We start from the raw sequence: 22318 nt of genomic DNA, 5'->3' as shown, positions 1-22318 counted from the left end.
GGGTATTGAGGAGGGCACGTTCTGCATGGAGCACTGGGTGTTATGCACAAACAATGAATCATGGAACACTACATCTAAAACTAATGATGTAATGTATGGGGATTAACATAAGAATAAAAATAAATAAAAATAAATAAAAAATAAAAAATTGCAAAAAAAATGCTTTCTTTTATAGGTTTATTGAGATATAATTTATACATAGTAACATTCAGCCTTTTTAAGTTTGATCAATTTTGGAAAAATGTACATGTTTTCCAACCATCACCACAATCAAGTTCTACAATACTCCTATCATCCTGAAAAACTGTGGACAATCTATATTTGGATCTTTTTTTTTTATCCAGTCTGTTAATCTGTGGCTTTTGATTGGAATGTGCAGTGCATTCACATTAATATAATAATTGGTATGTTTGTATTTAGATATGCCTTTTTGCTATCTGTTATCTATTTGTCTCATCTCTCTTCTGTTGTTCTGTAACCACAGGAATGTCAGTTGCACTTGATGTGTTATAGTTGTGGACCCTTGTTAGAGTGCGTTAGTAAGGCTTCAGACACATCGCATAAGGTCAGTTGCTTTTGTGAATGTGTTCTTTTTTGTTCAGATCAGAAAAGAAGATTAGAAAGAGTTCATATTTATATGCAATGGACAATGAATATTCATTTGCAGGGCTATGTTAGCTTTTCCACCCTCTGACATAATATATTCCAAAGAGATCTGGACTGTCTAGACATTCTGTAGAACATCACATTGATTTATTACATCATGCTGATTGGGAAAAATGAGCAGAAGGAGGTAGTATAGTGAAGTCCATTTAAGACCCATGGGCTCTGGATAGTGGGAGAAAACCTCTATGACAATTCAGGAACCTGCCACTTAAGTTTTTAGGGTCTAGTGGTCAGGGATGTACTAAGCTATCTCTACTGAAGTAAAAGAAAAATGATGGTATCTAGCATTCCCTACCACAAAGAAGGAAGCACAGTACCTGGTAGGTGACTTTGGGACCTAGAGACAACACATTCCATATCTAGGAATATTGCTCTGGCCCATATATGTGGTGACACAGAAGGCCATCAGCTTTGTGGGGGGCCCAGAATAGGAAAGAGCTGTGCAGTGAGTTCAGGCCATGGTACAAGCAGTCTTGCCATATAGGTCATGCAGTCTAACAGGCCCTCTGGTGTCAGCGGTATCTGTGGTGGGAAAAGATGCAGTGTGAAATTTATAGCAAGCCTCTGAGGGAGAATGGTAATGTAGGCCTCTGGGATTCTGGAGCAAGGTCATGATATTTGCAGCAGAGAAATATATGCCTTTTGAAAAATAACTCTTGTCATGCTATTGGGACCTGGTAGAGATAGAATGCTTGGTAATTTGGAGCCTCAAATGATCCTGCACCTGGAATTATCCCTACTGATCTGGGGTCCATCAGATCTGTCAAGTCATAACATTGGGTAAGCCCAGAATCGGTCTATTATAAAATGGGAATGTTACAGGCTCAAGCCTAAGCCTAGGAGAGCACAAGTTAACAGCACAAGCAGGTGGCCCACACTTCCATGTCACTCACTACGGTTGCAGCAGCACCCATCTCCCAGGCCACACCAGTGGCTATAGGGAGGATCGCATATGATCAGCTGAGGGAGGAGGAAAAAGCCTGAACCTGGTGTACAGTTGAGTTGACTCAGTATATGGAAGCAAGCTGAACACAGAGTGCTGCATTATGTCCACATTCAAGGGTGACCTTGAAAAGCAGAGAAAAGTGAAAATATTTCCAGTAGGCAGAGCTGCAAGTGACATACCCGGTCATTCACTTTGAGCGGAAAGAGAAGTAGCACAAGGTAAGAACATACATGCAGATTCCTAGACAGTGTCCAGTGGCCTGGCTGGTTGCTTAGGGGCCTGGAAGGAAAAGAGGCTGTCCCACTAACCTCTCTCTACTAAGTTTCTACTGAAAGAGAGAGGCCCACAGGAACCATGAAGGAGTTGCTTCCTGAACATACAGGGAAAAGAGGATCTGTACAGCAAAAAGGGCGGTCTGTGGCAGCATGGAGCTGAACTGCTCTACCTGCCTTTAGGAGAGCCTACTGGGGTCTTCAGTTGACTGACAACTTCTAGCTACTGCCACTTTCTTTCTACTGTGGTTTTCATGACAAGGTCCTACTTTCCCTGGCTGCTACCAGCCAATGACTCAGCATCACGAGGAGGTACTAAAGACAGTCCATTTTGGCCTAATGCCAGACACATCTAGTGGACAACCTTTGTTTAGGGACTCCTCTTAGCTTAACAAAGACTTTCTTAGAACTGTGTTGCAATCTGAGATTCTACTTCCACACTTCTTCCTCTCCATTCTCCTTTCACAGCCTGAAGGATGTTTCCACCTCCCTTGCTCTCTCCCCCTTTATCCTTCACAGATGTTCCCCCACAATATTGTATATGTAATCCCATCTTGCTGTCTGCTTTTCAGAGAACCCAAACTAGCACTGTTAAGATGTCTTTCATTATATATGAAGTGATATACCATTAATCAAGATAAAACGGGTTCCTAAAGCAACCACTAACAAAATAAAACAAAGACATAGCTGAAAAGCCAATAGGGGAGGTAAAATGAAATATAAAAAAATCTCAATCAATCCAAGAGAAGGCAAATGAAAGAAAAACAAAGGAACCAAGAAAGAAGGAATATATAATAAGTAGCAAGATGCTAAAATTAAACCCAACCATACAATTAAATGTTAAAAGGTAGAAATTGTTAGATGGAATAAAAAGGAAAGATCCACTTGTATGTTGTTTATGAGAGATACATTTTAAATATAAAGTCATAAAAAAAGTTGAAACAAAGGGATGGAAGAATAATACCATGCAAAAACTAACTGTAAGAAAGCTGATATTGTTTTATTAATATCAAACAAAATAAACTTCAAGTCAAAAAGCAATAACAAGAATAAAAAGGAGACATTTCATAATAGTAGAACAGTCAGTTCATTAAGAAGGCAGGATTTTTTTTTTTTTAGAGATTTTATTTACTTGACAGAGAGAGACACAACGAGAGAGGGAACACAAGCAGGGGGAGTGGGAGAGGGAGAAGCAGGCTTCCCGTGGAGCAGGGAGCCCAATGCGGGGCTCCATCCCAGGACCCTGGGATCATGACCTGAGCTGAAGGCAGATGCTTAACAACTGAGCCACCCAGGTGCCCCAAGAAAGTAGGACTAAGAATGAAACAAATCCATAATTGTAAGTTTTTGAGTCACAGTATCACTTGGCATCAGGGAAATACAAATCAAAACCACAATGAGATACTACCTCACACCAGTCAGAATAGCTAAAATTAACAAGTCAGGAAACAACGAATGTTGGCCAGGATGCGGAGAAAGGGGAACCCTCGGGCACCTGGGTGGCTCAGTCAGTTAAGCATCTGCCTTTGGCTCAGTTCATGATCCCAGGGTCCTGGGATAGGGTGTCCCGCATCAGACTCCCTGCTCAGCGGGGAGTCTGCTTCTCCCTCTCCCTCTGCTCTCCCCACCCCCGCTTGTGCACATGAGCTCTCTCTCTTTCTCGCCAATAAATAAATAAAACCTTAAAAAAAGAAAGAAAGGGGAATCATCTTACAATTCCCATCTTACAATGTTGGTGGGAATGCAAACTGGTACAGTCACCCTGGAAAATAGTACGGGGAGGTTCCTCAAAAAGTTAAAAATAGAGTTACCCTATGACACATCCTCTGATAAACTTATTCCTCAGTATTTTGTTTTGTAATGCTGTTGTAAGTGTAAACTTTTATATTTCATTTGCCAATTTTATTCCTAGTATATAGAAATACAACTGATTTTTAGGTACTGACTTTGTATCCGGTGTTCTTGCTAAATTCACTTAATTAGTTTTAATAGTTTTAGGTAGATTCCTTTGGAATCAGATTATTTGTGTATACAACTACATCTTCTGTGAAAAAAAGACAGTTTTACTTCTCCTTTACAATCCTTTTTTTTTAGTCTTTCCTTTTGCCCTGGCTAAGATCTCCAGTACAGTGTTGAATACAAGTAGTGAGAACAGATACCCTTGCCTTGTGATGGTAGGGGGAATGCATTCAGTATTTTACTTATGTTGTATGACGTTAGCTACAGTTATTTTATAGATAGCTTTTCATCAGGGTGAGGAAGTTTTCTTTTATGCCTGGTTTGTTGAGAATTTCTACTTTTGTCATGAATGGATGTTGAAATTTGGTCAAATGCTTTTTCTGTATCTCTTGAGCTAATCATAATTTTTCTCCTGTTTCTGTTAATGTGCTTTTATTGATTTCCTAATATAAAGCCAATCTTGCCTTTCTGAAATAATGCCCCACTTGGTCTTGATGTATTATCATCTTTATATATTATTTGATTTAATTTGCTAATATATATTGTTAAGGATTTTTGCATCTAGGCTTAGGAAGGATATTGGTCTGTAATTTATCTTTTCAATGTCCTTGTCAGCTTTTGATATCAGGGTTATGCTGACCTCATAAAATTGGTTAGAAAGTACTCCCTTTTTCCTCTCTATTCGAAAAGTTTGTATAGCACTGATATTATGTCCTGCTCAGAAATGTTGGACAGAACTCACCAGTGCAACCATGTAGACTGGAGTTTTCTTTATGTGAAAATTTTAATTATAAGTTGAATTTCTTTAATAGATATGTGGCTATCAGATTTTGTTTTTCTTGTGCTGGTTTTGCTAAGCTGTATCTTTCAATAAATGTCTAGTTTATCTTAATTACCAAATTTATTGCCATTAAAATGTGTTCATAATATTTTATTATCCCTTCAATGTCTACCGGAGCTGTAGTGAATGTCCTCTTTCATTACTAATACTGTTAATTTGTATTTTCTCTTTTTCACTATCTTCTTGCTCTGGATTCATCAATTTCATTAGTCTTTTTCAATGAAACAACTTTTGGTTTTGTTGATTTTGCCAGTGGTTTGCAGGCTTATTGTTTTACTGATTTCCACGCTTTATGTTTTTATATTCTACTTATTTTGGTTTAATTTGCTCTTTTCCTAGCTTTTTAAGTAAAAGTTTAGATTACTGATTTTATACCTCTCCTGTTGTCTACTTTAAGTATTTGATTCTATAAATTTCTAAGGATTTCTATGGCTGCATCCCACAAATTTTGACATGTTTTGCTCTCATTTCCATTCAGTTCAAAATATCTTTTATTAAGTTTTAATTCCAGTACAGTTAACATACAGTATTACTAGTTTCAGGTGTACAATATAGTGATCCAACAATTCTACATATTACTCAGTGCTCATCATGTTAAGTGTACTCTTTAATTCCAATCACCTATTTTGCCCATCTCCCCACCCATCTACCCTCTGGTGACCATCAGTTTGTTCTCTATAGGTGAGAGCATATTTCTTGGTTTGTCTTTTTTCCTTTGCTCATACCTTTTGTTTCTTAAATTCCATATGAGTGAAATGATATGGTATTTGTCTTTCTCTGATTCACTTATTTTGCTTAGCATTTTACTTTCTAGCTCCATCCATGTCATTGCAAATGGCAAAATTTCATTATTTTTGTGGCTGAATAATATTCCATTGTATAAATATATCACATCTTCTTTATCCATCTACTGATGGACACTTGGGCTGCTACAATAATTTGGCTATTGTAAATAATGCTGTGATAAACATAGGGATACATGCATCCCTTTGAATTAGTGCTTTTGTATTCTTAGGGTAAATACCCAGTAGTGCCATTACTGGATCGTAAGGTTGTTCTATTTTAAACTTTTTTTTTTTTAAAGATTTTATTTGCTTATTTGAGAGAGAGAGAGAGAGCACGAGGAGGTGGAGGGGCAGAGGGAGAGGGAGAAGCAAACTTCCCACTGAGCAGGGAGCCCGATGCGGGGCTCGATCCCAGGACCCCAAGATCATGACCTGAGCCGAAGTCAGAGGCTTAACCGATTGAGCCACCCAGGCGCCCCTCTATTTTAAACTTTTTGAGGAACCTCCATACTCTTTTCCACAATGGCTGCATCAGTTTGCATTCCCACCAACAGGGCAAGAGGGTTCCTTTTTCTCCACATCCTTGCCAACACCTGCTGTTTCTTGTGTTGTTGATTTTGGCCGTTCTGACATGTGTGAAGTGATCGTTGATCGTAGTTTTGATTTTGCATTTTCCTGATGATGAGTGATGTTGAGCATCTTTTCACGTGTCTGTTGGCCATCTGGAGGTCTTCTTTGGAGAAATGTCTGTTCATGTCTTCTGCTTATTTTTAATTGGATTATTTGGGTTTGGGGTGTTGAGTTTTATAAGTTCTTTGTATATTTTGGATATTCACCCTTTATCAGAGATGTCATTTGCAAATATCTTCTCACATTCTATAGGTTGCCTTTTAGTTTTGTTGATTGTTTCCTTTGCTGTGCAGAAACCTGTTATTTTGATGTGCAGAAACCTGTTATTTTGATGTAGTCCCAGTAGTTTTTTGCTTTTGTTTTTCTTGACTCAGGAGACATATCTAGAAAAATGTTGAGGCAGTTAATGTCAGAGACATTACTGCTTGTGTTCTCTTCTAGGATTTCTATGGTTTCAGGTCTCATATTTAGGTCTTTAATCCATTTTGAGTTTATTTTTGCAGGTAGCTGTCCAGTTTTCCCAACACCATTTGTTCCCATTGGATACTTTTTCCTGCTTTGTCAAAGATTAATTGACCATATAGTTGTGGGTTCATTTCTGGGTTTTCTATTCTGTTTTATTGATCTATGTGTCTATTTTTGTGCCAGTACCATGCTGTTTTGATTACTACAGCTTTTTAATATAACTTGAAGTCTGGCATTGTGATACCTCCAGTTTTGTTTTTCAAGATTGCTTTGGCTATTTGGCGTCTTTTGGGTTCCATACAAATTTTAGGATTGTTCTTTCTATTTCTGTGAAAAATGCTGCTGGTATTTTGATACGCATTGCATTAAATATGTAGATTGCTTTGGGTAGTATAGATGTTTTTTTTTCTTTTTTTTAATTTAATTTTTTTTTTATTATGTTCAGTTACCCAGTGCTCATCCCAACATGTTCCCTCCTTAGGACCCATCACCCAGTCACCCCCCCCCCCACCTCCCTTCTGTAACCCTCAGTTTGTTTCGTGGAGTCCAGAGTCTCTCATGGTTTGTCTCCCTCTCTGATTTCTTCCTATTTAGTTTTCCCTCCCTTCCCCTGTGGTCCTCTGCTCTAGTCCTTATTTTATGTTCCACATATAAGTGAAACCATATGATAAATGTCTTTCTCCACTTGACTTATTTCACTTAGCATAATCCCCTCCAGGATGGAACTGAAGGGGAGTAGGGACATTTCAATAATATTTGTTCTTCCAACCCATGAGCATGGAATGACTTTCCCTTTCTTTGTGTCATCTTCAATTTCTATCATCAGTGTTTTATACTTTTCAGAGTACAGGTCTTTCATCTCTGGTTAAGTTTTTCCCAGATATTTTATTGTTTGGGTGCAATTAAAAATGGGATTGTTTTCTTAATTTTACTTCCTGCTGCTTCATTATTAGTGTATAGTAATGCAACGATTTCTGTAGATTGATTTTGTATCCTACAAATTTACTGAATTCATATATCAGTTCTAGTAGTTTTTTGGTGGTGTCTTTGGGTTTTCTATATACAGTATCATGTCATCTGCAAATAGTGAAATTGTACTTCATCCTTACCATTTTCAATGCCTTTTATTCCTTTTTGTTGTCTCATTGCTGAGGCAGGACTTCCAGTACTATGTTGAATAAAAGTAAACATCCTTGTCATGTTCCTGACTTTAGAAGAAAAGCTCTCAGTTTTTCCCCATTGAGTATGATGTTAGCTGTGGGTTTCTCATATAAGACCTTTATTATGTTGAGGTACATTCCCTCTAAACCTACTTTGTTGAGGGTTTTTATCATGAATGGATGTTGTACCTTTTCATATGCTTTTTCTGCATCTGTTGAAATCATATGGTTTTTATCCTTTCTTATTGATATGATGTATCACATTGATTTGTAAATTTTGAAACACCCTTGCATCCTGGGAATAAATCCCACTTGATCATGGTGAATGATTTTTTTAATGTATTGTTGAGTTCAGTTTGCTAGTATTTTGTGGAGAATTTTTGCATCTATGTTCATCACAAATATTGGCTTGTAGTTCTCTTTTTTTGTGGTGCCTTTTGGAAGTTTTCCTTTCTCTTTTATTTTTTGGAATAGTTTGAGAAGAATAGGTACTAACTCTTCTTTAAATATTTGGTAGAATTCATCTGTGAATGTGTCTGGTCCTGGAATTACTTTTATTGGGAGTTTTTTGATTACTGATTTAATTTCATTGCTGCAATAAGTTTGTTCAAAAAAATTTTTTCTATTCTTGCTTCGGTTTTGGTAGGTTATATGTTTCTAGGACTTTATTCATTTTTTCTAGGTTGTCCAATTTGTTGGCATATAATTTTTCATAATATTCTTTTACAGTCCTTTGTACTTCTGTGGTGTGGGTTGTTATTTCTCCTTTTTCATTTCTGATTTTCTTCAGGACTTTATTTTTTCCAAATCTGGCTAGAGGTTTATCAATTTCATTGATTTTTTAAAAGAACCTGCTCCTAGTTTCATTGATCTTTTTTTTTTTTTAGTTTCTGTATCATTTATTTCTGTTCTAATCATTATTTCCTTCCTTCTTCTGGTTTTGGGTTTTCTTTGTTCTTCTTTTTCTAGTTCCTTTAGGTTTAAGGTTAGGTTGTTTATTTGAGGTTTTTCTTGCTTCTTGAGGTAGGCTTGTATGGCTATAAACTTCCCTCTTAGAACTGATTTTGCTGCATCCCAAAGATTTTGGAGCATTATGTTTTCAATTTCTTCTCTGATTTCTTTACTGACCCATTCGTTGTTCAATAGCATGTTATTTAATCTCCATGTATTTGTGCTCTTTCTAGATTTTCTCTTGTGATTTTCTTGTGATTGATTTCTAGTTACACACCTTTGTGGTAAAAAAAAAAAAAGATGCATGGTATGACTCTGATTTTCTTGAATTTGTTGTGACTTGTTTTGTGGCCTAATATGTGATATATTCTGGAGAATATTCAATGTGCACTTGAAAAGAATGTGTATTTTGCTTTTTTAGGATGGAATGTTCTGAATATATCTATTAAATCCATCTGGTCCAGTGTCATTTGAAGCCACTGTTTCCTTGTTGATTTTCTGCCTGGATGATCTGTCCATCAGTGTAAGTGGGGTGTTAAAGTCCCTATTATTTTTTGTTTTTTGAGTGTTGAGTTTGATGATAAGTTCTTTATAGATTCTGGATACTAGCCCTTTATCTGATGTCATTTGTGAATACTTTCTCCCATTCTGCAGGTTGCCTTTTAGTTTTGTTGATTGTTTTCTTTATGAATAGACATTTCTTCAAAGAATACATACAAATGGATAACAGACACATGAAAAAATGCTCAACATCACTTAGTATCAGGGAAATACAAATCAAAATCACAGTGTGATATTACCTCACACCGGTGAGAATGGCTAAAATTAAAAAGTCAGGAAATGACAGGTGTTGGCGAGGATTTGGAGAAAGGGCAACCCTCTCACATTGTTGGTGGGAATGCAAGCTGGTGCAGTCACTCTGGAAAACAGTATGGAGGTTCTTCAAAAGATTAAAAATAGAACTACCCTATAACCCAACAATTGCACTACTAGATATTCATCCAAAGGATACAAAAATAGTGATTTGAAGGGGCACCTGCACCCCAATGTTTATAGCAACAATGTCCACAATAGCCAAAATATGGAAAGAGCCCGGATGTCTGTCGACAGATGAATGGATAAAGATGTGGTTTATAGGGGTGCCTGGGTGGCTCAGTTGGTTGAGCGACTGCCTTCGGCTCAGGTCATGATCCTGGAGTCCCAGGATCGAGTCCCGCATCGGGCTCCCTGCTCGGCAGGGGGTCTGCTTCTCCCTCTGACCCTCCCCCTTCTCATGTGCTCTCTCTCATTCTCTCTCTCTCTCAAATAAATAAATAAAAAATCTTTAAAAAAAAAAAGATGTGGTTTATATATACAATGGAATATTATTCAGCCACTGAAAAGAACGAAATCTTGCCATTTGCAATGACATGGGTGGAACTAGAGGGTATTATGCTAAGCAAAATAAGTCAATCAGAGAAAGACAATTATCATATGATTTCACTCATATGTGGAATTTAAGAAACAAAACAGAGGATCATAGGGGAAGAGAGAGAAAAAAAACAAGATGAAATCAGAGAGGGAGGCAAACCATAAGAGACTCCTAATGATAGGAAACAAACAGTACTGCTGGAGGGGAGGTGGGAGGGGGCACGGGGTAACTGGGTGATGGACATTACAGAGGGCATGTGATGTAATGAGCACTGGGTGTTATATGCAACAGATGAATCACTGAACTCTACCCCTGAAACTAATAATACATTATATGTTAATTAATTTAATTTAAATAAAGTTAAATTAAAAGATGTGTAACACTCCTAAATTGAAAACTAGAAACTACAAAACATTGTGAAACAAATGAAGAAGACAAATAAATGGAGAGATACACCCTATTCATGGCTGATAAGACCCAGTATTGTTAAGATGTCTTTTTTCCCTAGTTTTTGATATTCAATTTAATCCCAAGCAATCTACAATTTAATGCAAGCCCTATCAAAATACTAACAGCATTTTTAAATAGAACTAAAACAAACTCCTAAAATTTATATGGAACCCCTAAAGACCCTGAATAGCCAAAGCAACCCTGAAAAAGAAGAACAAAATTGGAGCTATAAAAATCTTAGATTTCAAGTTATACTACAAAGCTGTAGCAAGCAAAACAATATGGTACTGGCACAAAAACAGACACAAAGATCAATGGAACAGAGTAGAGAGTCCAGAGATAAACCCATACTTATATGGTCAATTAATTTATGACAAAGGAGGCAAGAACACACAAAGGGAAAGGGAAAAAGTCTCTTCAACAAATGGTGCTGAGAAAACTGGACAGCTACATTCTAAAGAATGAAACCAGACACTTTCTTACACTATAAAAATAAGCTCAAAATGAATTAAAGACCGAAATGTGAAACCTGAAGCCATAAAACACCTAGAAGAAAACATAGGCAGTAATCTCTTTGACATCAGCCATAGAAACATTTTTCTAGATATGTCTCCTGAGGCAAGGGAAACAAAAGCAAACTGAAACTACTGGGACTACACCAAAATAAAAAGCTTCTGCGCAGTGAAAGAAACCATCAATGAAACAAAAAGACAATCCACCAAATTCGAGAAGATATTTGCAAATGGTATATCCCATAAGGGGTTAATATGCAAAATATATAAAGAACTTATATAACTCAGCACCAAAAAGCCAAACAATCCAATTAAAAATGGGCAGAAGACATGAACAGATATTTCTCCAAAGATAACATACAGATGCCAACAGACACATGAAAAGATGCTCAACATCACTTATCATCAGAGAAATGCAAATCAAAACTTCAATGAGATACCACCCCACACCTGTCAGAATAGAATCGCTAACAAGATGTCCTTTGACAGATGAATGGATAAAGATGTGGTATATATATACACAGTGGAATATTACTCAGCCATCAGAAATGATGAATACTTACTGTTTACACTGATGTGGATGGAATTGGAGGATATTATGCTAAGTGAAATAAGTCAACTGGAGAATTATCATATGGTTTCACTCATATGTGGAACATAAGAAACAGCGCAGAAGACCATAAGGGAAGGGAGGGAAAACTGGATGGGGAGAAATCAGAGAGGGAGACAAACCATGAGAGACTCTTAACTACGGGAAACAAACTGAGGGTTCCTGGAGGGGAGGGGGGTGGGAGGATGGGGTAACTGGGTGATGGGCATTAAGGAGGGCACATGATGTGATGAGCACTGGGTGTTATATGTAAATGATGAACTGTTGAACACTACATCTGAAAGTAATGATGTATTACATGTTAGCTAATTGTATTTAAAAAACAGAATGGCTAAAATAAAAAACACAAGAAATAAGTATTGGTGAGGGCGTGGAGAAAAAGGCACCCTCATGCGCTGTTGGTAGGAATGCAAACTGGCACAGCCACTGGGGAAAACAGTATGGAGGCTCCTCAAAAATTAAAAATAGAATTACCATATGATCCAGTAATTCCACTACTGGGTATGTGCCCAAAGAATATGAAAACACTAATTTGAAAAGATATATGCACCCCTATGTCTACTGTAGCATTATTTACAATAGCCAAGATATGGAAACAACCCAAGTGTCCATCCATACATGAATATATATACATGTATATATGTATTATAATATGTATATATATAATGGAATGTACATAATATATAATATATACAATGCAACATGTAATATATAATGGAATCTATATGATGGAATATTAGTCATAGAAAAAATGAAATCTTGCCATTTGCAACAACATGGATGGATCTAGAGAGTATAATGCTAAGTGAAATAGGTCAGAGGAAGACAGATACCATATGATTTCACTCAAATGTGGAATTTAAGAAACAAAACAAATGAACAAAGAAAAAGACTTAAATATAGAGAACAAATCGGTGGTAGGTGGGAAGATGGGTGAAATAGGTGAAGGGGTTTAAGAGTGAACTTATCCTGATGAGCACGGTGTAACGTAGATAATAGTTAAATCACTATATTATATACCTGAAACTAATATAGCACTGTAGTTAATTACACTGGAATAAATAAATATTTTTAAAACGCAGTAAGAAGAAAAAAAAAGATTCATTGTAATCCCAATTAAAATCCCAGCAGTGGTTTTTTTGTTTTTGTTTTTTGTTTTTGGTAGAAATAGTCAAGCAGATACGAAAGTTTAGATAAAAATAAAAAGGAACTAGAATAGTGAAAACAACCTTGAAAAACATAACAAAGTTGGAGAACTTAAATTCCCTACTTTCAAGAATAAATTTAAAGCTGCAGTAATTAAGACAGTTGGTAGTGACATAAGGATAGACAAATAGATCAACTGCGCAGAAGTAAGATTCCAGATATAGAGTCAGTCGGTTTTCTATAAAGACACCAGAGCAAATCAACAGGGAAAGGAAAGCTTTTTCTACAAGCAATGCTGGAATAACTATACAGCAAAAAATGAACCCCAAATACTGTTTTATACCATACACTAGACTTAGCTTGAGACCTTGAGATGAATCATACACCTGGAGGTAAAGGCTTCTTCAGCCTCTTAAAGAAAGAAGAATACCTTTGTGAGCTTAGGATAAGCAAAGATTTTTTTTTTTCTTTTAGACAGAAGATAGCAGTAACCACAAGAAAAGAATTTGTAAACTGGACTTCTCCAACAGCAAAAACTGCTCAGCTTTCTCCCAGTCTGAGGCACTTATTTTCTGACAAATGATTTATTTTACCAGAATATTTAAAGAGCTCATTAGTATTAATAACAAAAAAAAACACAACCCAGTATAAAAACTGAACAAGGAGTTGACAGACACTTCACAAAAGAAGATATGCAAATGATCTGCATGCACATGAAAATATCCTTAATATTATTAGCCATGAGAGAAATGCAAATTAAAACCACAGTGAGATTCTATTTCACTTCCTAGGGTGGCTAAAATGGAAAAGATTAACACCAAATATTAGTGAGAATGTATACTGCTGACACAATCCTTTCAGAAAAATGTTTGGCTCTTTCTCACCAAGTTAAACATATATCTATCCTATGACCCAGAAATCCATTCCTAGGTATTTACCCAGAGAAATGAAAATATATGTCCACAAAAACGCCTCTATAAGAATATTCATAGCTGCGTGAGTCATGATTATCAAAATCTGGAAACGACTCCAACATCTACCAAGAGGAGAATAGATAAACATGTTATGGTACATTCCAAAGTGTAATCTGCTCAGCAATAAAAGGAAATCAATTACTGAAACCTGTAAGAAAATGGATGAATCTCAAAATATTATATATATTAATATTAAAATATTAAATATTAACAAAAGAAGTCAGACATCATAGAGTACAAACTGTATTATGGTATCATGGCCTCCATTTTAAAGAGAGGCAGCTGGGACTCAGAGGGGTTCAGCAGCTTCATCAAGGTTGAACTGTGGTTGGAGAGTTGGGACTTCTGACCCCAGAGCTCATTCTTACTATGCTGTACTGTGTAATTAAGAATTATTTCTTGGGCGCCTGGGTGGCTCAGTTGGTCTAAGTGACTGTCTTCGGCTCAGGTCATGATCCTGGAGTCCCGGGATCGAGTCCCGCATCGGGCTCCCTGCTCGGCAGGGAGTCTGCTTCTCCCTCTGACCCTCCTCCCTCTCATGCTCTCTGTCTCTCATTCTCTCTGTCTCAAATAAATAAATAAAATCTTAAAAAAAAATTATTTCTTAATTCCTTTAATTACACACTAAACAAGAGGCATTTTCCTTAATTTTATACATAAGGAAACGGAGGCTCACAGGCATCAGACAACTTGCCCACAGTCTTCCCATGAGCTGGAAGGAGATTCCAGCCTGCTCTCTGAAGCCCACATATATCCTGAAAATGCACTGCCTGGCTAAGAGCTTGACATTCCTCGTTTGCCTGCCTCCTCACTAAGGACTGTGGTTTTTCTTTTGCTCTAATCTTCAGAGGATTTTATTTATAACTCCCTCGAAATGGGCTTCCCAAAAAACCCATCGTTCCACACAGCAATATTTAGAGCTAATTGCCTGGGCAGCCTCTTTCATCAGCTTCATCTTAGGGAGAATTTACTTGATTTACTTGCTTTCAATTTCTAAGCCTTCATTTGTTAGCTTCCTTAATCAAACAAATTAGACCTCAAGTCTTTGAAGATGGACTATCAGAGAGAATATATCATGTGTTCAGCATAAAAATTAAGCGAAATCTAAGATCAGGTGTTTAGAAAGAGATATTTTGGTCAGATTTGATCACAATAAGCCAACCTTTTTCTGGGCTTGAATTTTCCCTTTGAACTCGGAGGACAAATACCTTCTTGAGCCTCCAAGACCACTTGGTTTGGCCCTGGCATTCCTACAGATGTCTGAGCCACAGGTGGTTAGACAGCAGCTAGGAAGATCTTATCTACATACAGAACCTTGGCCTATAGGGGTTAGAATTCTGACAGGGCCAAAGAAATCAGGAGACACTATAGCGTAGTATTACCAAAAAATGGCCCATGGAAGGCTTCATCCATAGCTTGAACTCTTCCACATAATCAGAGGAGAACTAATTTAGTTTTCCAAGTTTCTGTCCACTGGAGGTTAGCCATTGGCCTTACATCCATAAACCTGGCTTCCCACCTCTGTGAGGATATGTGTCAACATGGAGGTATGCTGCTGAGATATCTTTTCAAGAGAACCTGCCGCAAGGAGGGTAGCTGGCAGCTATCATCCAGATGCTACAAATTTGGATCTCTAGCAGAGTTCACACTGAGGCCATGCTCTCTCTGGTTTGATACCAGCCAGACTGATCCTAGAAGGGACACTAGAGCCATGACATTCCTGTTAGACATAAGACTCATATAATGGGAAATCTTTGCTCTGGGGATCCTCATCTGCCTAGGCCTTTTCAGATCTGTTCTGCAGTCTGCGGTTCTCCCTCCTGTCTTCCTTTCTTAACTCTCTCCTTTTAAACATCACATTCTGAGGACAATTCCTACCAACTTCCACTCTATGCCAGTGAATCTCTAACACATCTAATTCCATCTTGGTGTCCACTCTTGGAGCACTCAAACTTATACAGTTGATACACAAAATGGGGTTTTGGATACTAGCTCACCCACCCCATAGCTAGCAAAGAGAACACTAGCCCAACTGACATGTGGGGCATGGACAGTTCCTGGAATAAGAAAGTATACCTCAGCTGCTGAAGATTTCATGGGTGGTGACCTGGAAAAATGTCCCCATGGAGAAGAACATCTTTGCCAATGAAGTGATGCAGGCATTTGAAATACATGAGGAAAAGAGTAACTCCAAGGCCAGTTATTACTAAATTGTACTGACACACCAGGGAGGGATAATTAGAAATCGAGGGCCATTAACAAACAATTCAGGACTAAGTGTGAGAGCCAGACAGCCTCTCTGGACACTTACAAAGAGTCTCTTATCTCTGCAGTGGAATAATGATCACAGTTGAAGAGAAGACTCAGGATCTAATAGTTTCTTAGAGCTCTAGAGATATTTAAATGCTCAACCAAGACAGGGTTGTTATGCTAAGGTTTGGCCCTTAGCTAGGAAAACCTTGGACCATGAAAGCTTGGATGGGGGCATCTGGGTGGAGGCTCCCAAGAATCTTACTTTTCCCTGGCAGATGGTAAAGGAAGGAGTTTTAAAACTCAGTGAGGAAAGAATACTAGAATCCATATTTTATGTGAGATCAGAAGACCCACCTGAGGACTGTATTGCATTGGACAGTCCAGTGGACACAGCATTCACCAGGGCCATGAGGAATAGGCTGTGAAGTTCAGTAGTGGCAGGGCCAAGCTGGGCTTACTGATAGCAATGGGAAATGGAGCCTGGAAGTAATAGAGACCAGGTGGCAGCACCTGATCAGGAGAAGCTAAGGGGCTGCAATTCCCATAATGACTGGCAATGTCAGAGAGGCAGCCCTTGGCTTGACTACAGGGAATGGTGGAGATGGTCGGAGGAACATGACCAAATAGATGAGAAGCCAAGAGTGCTGCTTAATACAATCAGAAGAAGAAAAGAACAGAGGAGAAGGAGACTGAAGGCAGTCATCTCAATAAGAGGACAGTATCATTTGTTCAGTTAGTAGCCGTGAGCCAGTTTTCTGATTTGAAATCCAGTGACTGAAGAGGTGGCCAGATCTCCAGGAGAAGGGCCTGGCAACATGATGGCAAGTATAATGACTCCTTCAGTCCTTCCTTAAAAAGACCTATGGCAATTTACTTGGGTGACTGCACAGTGGGAATATGAATACCCAGACATTTCAAGAAGTACTGGACACAGAGTCTTACTTGACACTGACAACCAAAGACCCCAAGTATTTTCATAATCCCCTAGTGAATGAAGAAGACCTGGCTAGTCTAGTTTACAGTAGGTTTAAGGGTCCATGCACCCATACATGGCAATTGGAGTACTGAGCTCCTGGCTTGTGGGTAAGAGTGAGCATAGTGGGGAAAGGTCAACTGGAAGCCTCTAAAGTAAATAAAAACAATACCACATCCAAAGTTTTTTTTTTTTTAGAAGGGGGTAGAGGGATGACTGTAGACTACTACAAACTTAGTCAAATAGCAGCTCTTATTACAATGTTGTTTCAGACACTGTGTCTTTGCTACAGCTGATTGTTAAGGTCTCAGAGGTAGACAGTATGTGGCTATTGACTTGGTATCTTCATTATTTCTACTCCAGTCAAAAAAAATCAGAAGATCAAAAACAGTCTGCATTTACATGGAACAGACAACAGTATTTATTTCATATTGCCCCAGGGCTATGTTAACTTTCCCATTTGTTGTCATAATATAACTGCAATAGTTCTGAACCAGCTAGAAACTAAGGGGGTGAAAGCAAGAGTAGCCCCACTTACCGTTACACTCAATGACCCACATGGGAATTTTGTGCCTCCCATCACCACAGGTCTGGGCTTTGCAGGGTTCGAGGTCCTAGTCATCAAAGAGAGGACCCTTAAAAGACTGTTTCCACCCGGGCACTCTGGACTTCTGGTGTCCAAGGACCAGCAGGTAAGAAAGGGAGGCATCATTCTGGCAGGGGTAACTGCTTCCTGCTGAGGAGGCAGAGCTACGCTTACACAATGGGGACAGAGAGGAATATGTCTGAAATGCGGTGGAGCCAAATAGGCACTTTTAGTAGTTTTTGCCCAGTTATACTGGGGGCTCAGATCCCTTAGCGACGAGAGATTGGGGTCTACCATTGGGTAAGCCATAAAGACCTGCCCAAGTGACACTGAAAAGTAAAGAGAATTTAGAACGGATAGTGGAGGAGGGAGACTGACTAAATGCAGAAATGGAGCTATTAGTTCATCCAACTAACCTCTTCTAGGTTTCTCCTCTAGAAAAGATGCCCACATGAACCAGGGAGATGCTGCTTACCAAACACATGTTGAGCAACAGATCTGTGTGGCAGAAGCTGTGGAAATGGCAGCCATGGAAGTATTGCACTCAGATCTCCCTTCAAGAGAAGCACCTATGAGGAGAATAGTTCCTGGGCAGCCTCCAGCTCTTCACCTTGGATCTAATGCAGCTTTCATTCTGAGGCCTTGCTCTCCATCGGTTTCTCCTAGCCAGTGGCCAAGCACGGGAAGAAGATGAAAGCTGGCCATACCAGCCCAACGTGGGACTCCTGTGATGGGCAGTCTTTGCACTGGGGCTTCCTGTTGGTCTGGCTGAGATGTTACCAGAGTTTCACTGCCACTGAAATCTCCTCCTACTCAGTTCTCCTCTCTTCCCTCTCCTTGCACAGCTGTTAGCCCTGCACAGGGCTCTGAAGGCTCTCCCTGCCCATTCCTGCTCCCTCTCTCCTGTACCCTTTACAAACATTTCCCTTCTGCATGTTTTATTCTGGTTGGCATATATTTCTCAGAGGACCCAAAGTGGAAGAGGAGGCCTCAGAAAAAGGCAAATAAAATTCCTCTACTAAAAAAAAAAACAACAACCATGCATTGCTGAATGGAGAAGTGATGGGGCAGGGCTTGCAGATATATACTTTCTGGATATTTTCAAAATTGCAAAGAAACAAATAACTGTCATGGAGAAAATCTTTAGTCTAAAGCTATTTTTAAGCATCTCCATAATTCCAAGTTCTATTAACTTGTGTGAAAACTCCTACACTTGTCAGATCAAATTCTTGTTCTCTGCCCAATTTGGAAGTTTCCCTTCTGAGTGGCAAAGGACTGTAATTGAACTTGTGGTCCTGAATCTTGATTGGAAGAAGATTGGCCCAAATCTTATTTCTCTCCAGTTTCTCTGGGATCACTAAGGACAGCACTTCTCTTGACTTTCAGAGGAAGCTGTGAAAAAGCATTAACACTTTGTACTTTATAGCTTGTCATGATGGACTGCAGAGTACCTCCTTACCCATCATCTTATTTTCAATTGTGCACCCACCAGGTGAAGGGCAGTCTTTGCTAACACCTTTTTTTAAACCAGTTGGATGATTTGCCACTTCCATTTTATGATGTGCTTAAAGTAAGATATACAGTTGACTCCTGAACAACATGAATTCATGTGAACTACACAGGTTCACATATATGTGGATTTTAAAAAATACAGTACTGTAAATGTATTTTTCTCTTCCTGATTCTCTTTTCTCTAGCTTATTTGATTGTAAGACTACAGTATATAATACATATAGCATACAAAATGTGTGTTAAACAACTGTTTATATATCAGTAAGACTTTCATCAGCAGTAGGCTATTAGCATTATCAACAATAGCCAGAATATGGAAAGAGGCCAAATGTCCATTAACTGATGAGTGGATAAAGAAGATGTGGTACACACACACACACACACACACACACACACACATACACAGAGGAATATTACTCAGCCATCAAAAAGAATGAAATCTTGCCATTAGCAATGATGTGGATGGAGCTAGAGTGTATTATGTTAAGTGAAATAAGTCAGAGAAAGACAAATATCATATGATTTCACTCATATCTGGAATTTAAGAAAAACTGATGAACATATGGGAATGGGGAAAAAAGAGGAGGTGGGTGGGAAACAAACCATAAGAGACTCTTAATTATAGAGAACCAACTGAGGGTTGATGGAGGGACGTGGGTGGGGGATGGGCTAGATGGGTGACGGGGATTAAGGAGGGCACTTGTGATGAGCACTGGGTGTTGTATGTAAGTGATGAATCACTGAATTCTACTCCTGAAACTAATATTGCACTGTATGTTACCTAACTAGAATTTAAATAAAATTTTGAAGGAAAAAACCCCCCAAAACCCACAGGAGGCTATTAAGTTTGGGGGAGTCAAAAGTTACTTGTGGATTTTCAACTGTGTGGGGTGGGGCAGGGGGTGCTCCAACTCCTACAGGGGTTCAAAGGCCAACTGTAATTGTAAATGGAATTGTTGAAACTAGAGAGCCCACACCAAAAAAGTGACATCCCCTGCATGGTAAAAGAAATAAAAACAAAGCCATATGGGAAATGGTTGAGAAACTGATGCTAAAAATAGGTCAGAAAGAAAAGAGGACTCTAGCTCTTTGATTGTAAAAGAAGCACCAAGTGTTCTCCCTACAACAGATCATCTTATCATGTCTGTATCTTTTGAATAATTGGCTTGAAGACTACTGAAAAAATTTTTTTGGCTATGATTTATTTATTGGAGAGAGAGCTCATGCACGCATGTGCGTGCAAGAGTGGGGGGAAGGGCAGAGAAAGAGGGAGAGAGAGAATCTCAAGCAGACTGGGCAATGAACATGGAGCCCAACATGGGGTTCCATCTCACGACCCTGTGATTATGACCTGAGCCGCAATCAGGAGTCTGATGCTTAGCTGACTGAGCCATCCAAGTGCCCCTCTACTGAAAAAATTTTGTTATTTCTTCTCCCAAATCAGTAAGTGGAAAAAAAAAGTATCTCTGACTTGGTTGAATCAAATCTATCAAAACCTGAGTCATTCCATGCATGGAGGAAACAAGGAGACTGGATTAAAATGGCCTTTGTTACAGTACCAATAGCCGCAGTTGCCGAGCATGTTCAACAAGCCAGAAGCTTCCCACAAATTGCTCTCACCACACAAGGACACTACAAAGTCAGTATAATTTACCCTGCTGTACAGGGTAGATCCCAGAGGCTCACAAATGCCTGGTAACTTTGCTAGGGTCAACCAACTTGGACAAGGCAGAGTCCAGGTGGGTCAGTGCGTGTCCAAAGCTAGTCCACCCTCTCACCTTATCTTCAGGCAAGAAAAAGATGGGGGAGAGGCAGGGAGCGGCTGGGTAGGATTTTTAAAAAAGATTTATTTATTTACTTGAGAGAGAAAGAACAAGAGAGTGAGAAAGAGAGAGCACAAGGGGGCTGGGGGGAGAGGCAGAGGGAGAGAGCGAATCCCAGACTCCACACTTGATCTCACAACCCTGAGATCACAGCCTGGGGTAAGACTGTTTTAAGAGCAATGGCAGATCCTTGTAATGAAATGAAATCAGACTGTGCACAAAGAATTTTATAATAGTTGGAAAGAATGAGAACAACACTGATAACTGTAGGGTTACTGTAAGATGTGGGGAATAATCCTGGTGGGGAACATTTAAAAAATAAGCAGATAATTCTTCCTCTTCTAAACTCCTTTGCACTTCATTTGAGCACATCATCTGGGCCATATTAGGGCTCAAAAGATATTTTTGAACTAATAAATAAATTTGTACCTCTATTAAAATAGCATTGGCTTTTTGCCTTGTGCTGTAGGTATTTAAATCTCCCTTCCTGGATAGTGTTTTTATATCAATAGCCTCTTGCATTTCTGTAGCAATTTATGGTCAAATTTTGTGTACCTCATTTTACTTAGAGCAATTCTATGAGGTTTGAAAGGCCAGCATTCTTATCTACATTTTAAGGACTTTGAGGCTGAGAGAGAAATGATTTGCTTAAAGTCACATACCTAGCACAGGGGAATGCTTGAACTTCAATTAAGGATTTCTATATTTCACATCTGCTTTCTTTCAAACATGCAGAGTCCTCTTACGGAAAACTGCCCTTCTGATTTATCATTGTAGTGTAACATAGCCAAGCCCTACACCTTACTCAGGATAATGTTCCATGAGTATCTGCTGGGTCATTTTTATGAATGAATGATTGAAGGGCATGAATGAAACCCTCCAAGAAATGGTTGAATGAGGTTTGCATTTGGACAATCTAACTTTCAGATCTGGGTGGAAAGTGTTCTAGTAAATTCCTCTGTCTACTCACATTTTATTTAAATAAATATCCTCCCAGATGTCCTCAAAGGAGACAGTTTTACCACACTTCCCAGTTGAAAAATATTTGTGTTTAGTCCTTTCAGAGGCTATAAATCTCTCTAATCAGTGCCTAATGGTTTTTGGGATGACTCTGAGCAAGTATCCCATTAATTGAAAGAATGTTGTCATCTGCCACAGAGATTTCTCATTATGTTTCATCAAATTCAAAACAGAACCCTGTTTGGAATTCTTTTATGAACAGCGTAATTACACCACATCCTATGGTGTTTGGAAGTAATGCTCACAATTAGCATCTCTGCCATGAGTGGGAAGTGATCCATGCTAAGTAGGAGCTGGGCCAGATGGGTCTTGCTAAGACCCCCACCCTTCCCCCTTCAGCTCCATTAAATTAAGCTGTCCCTATGTGTGTGCA

The 22318-nt window shown here is 38.8% G+C and overlaps 1 long non-coding RNA gene across 5 annotated transcripts in view; it reads left to right on the top strand.

Annotated features, from left to right (window-relative positions):
* Positions 1-22318, top strand: part of LOC145722690 (uncharacterized) — a 144993-nt gene that overhangs the window by 45965 nt on the left and 76710 nt on the right. For 4 of the 5 annotated variants that reach the window (XR_014147137.1, XR_014147135.1, XR_014147134.1 and 1 more), the window contains exon 2: positions 9097-9198. The exons of the other annotated variant lie outside the window; for it this stretch is intronic. This is a non-coding gene — a long non-coding RNA (uncharacterized LOC145722690). The remainder of the gene's footprint in view (positions 1-9096; positions 9199-22318) is intronic. 5 annotated transcript variants of the gene reach the window in all.

This window comes from Leptonychotes weddellii, chromosome 7 (assembly GCF_054177405.1).
Source record: "Leptonychotes weddellii isolate Sample4059 chromosome 7, ASM5417740v2, whole genome shotgun sequence".
NCBI lineage: Eukaryota > Metazoa > Chordata > Mammalia > Carnivora > Phocidae > Leptonychotes > Leptonychotes weddellii.
The sequence above is the reverse complement of the archived record's forward strand: the minus strand, read 5'-3'. Positions and strand labels throughout refer to the sequence as shown.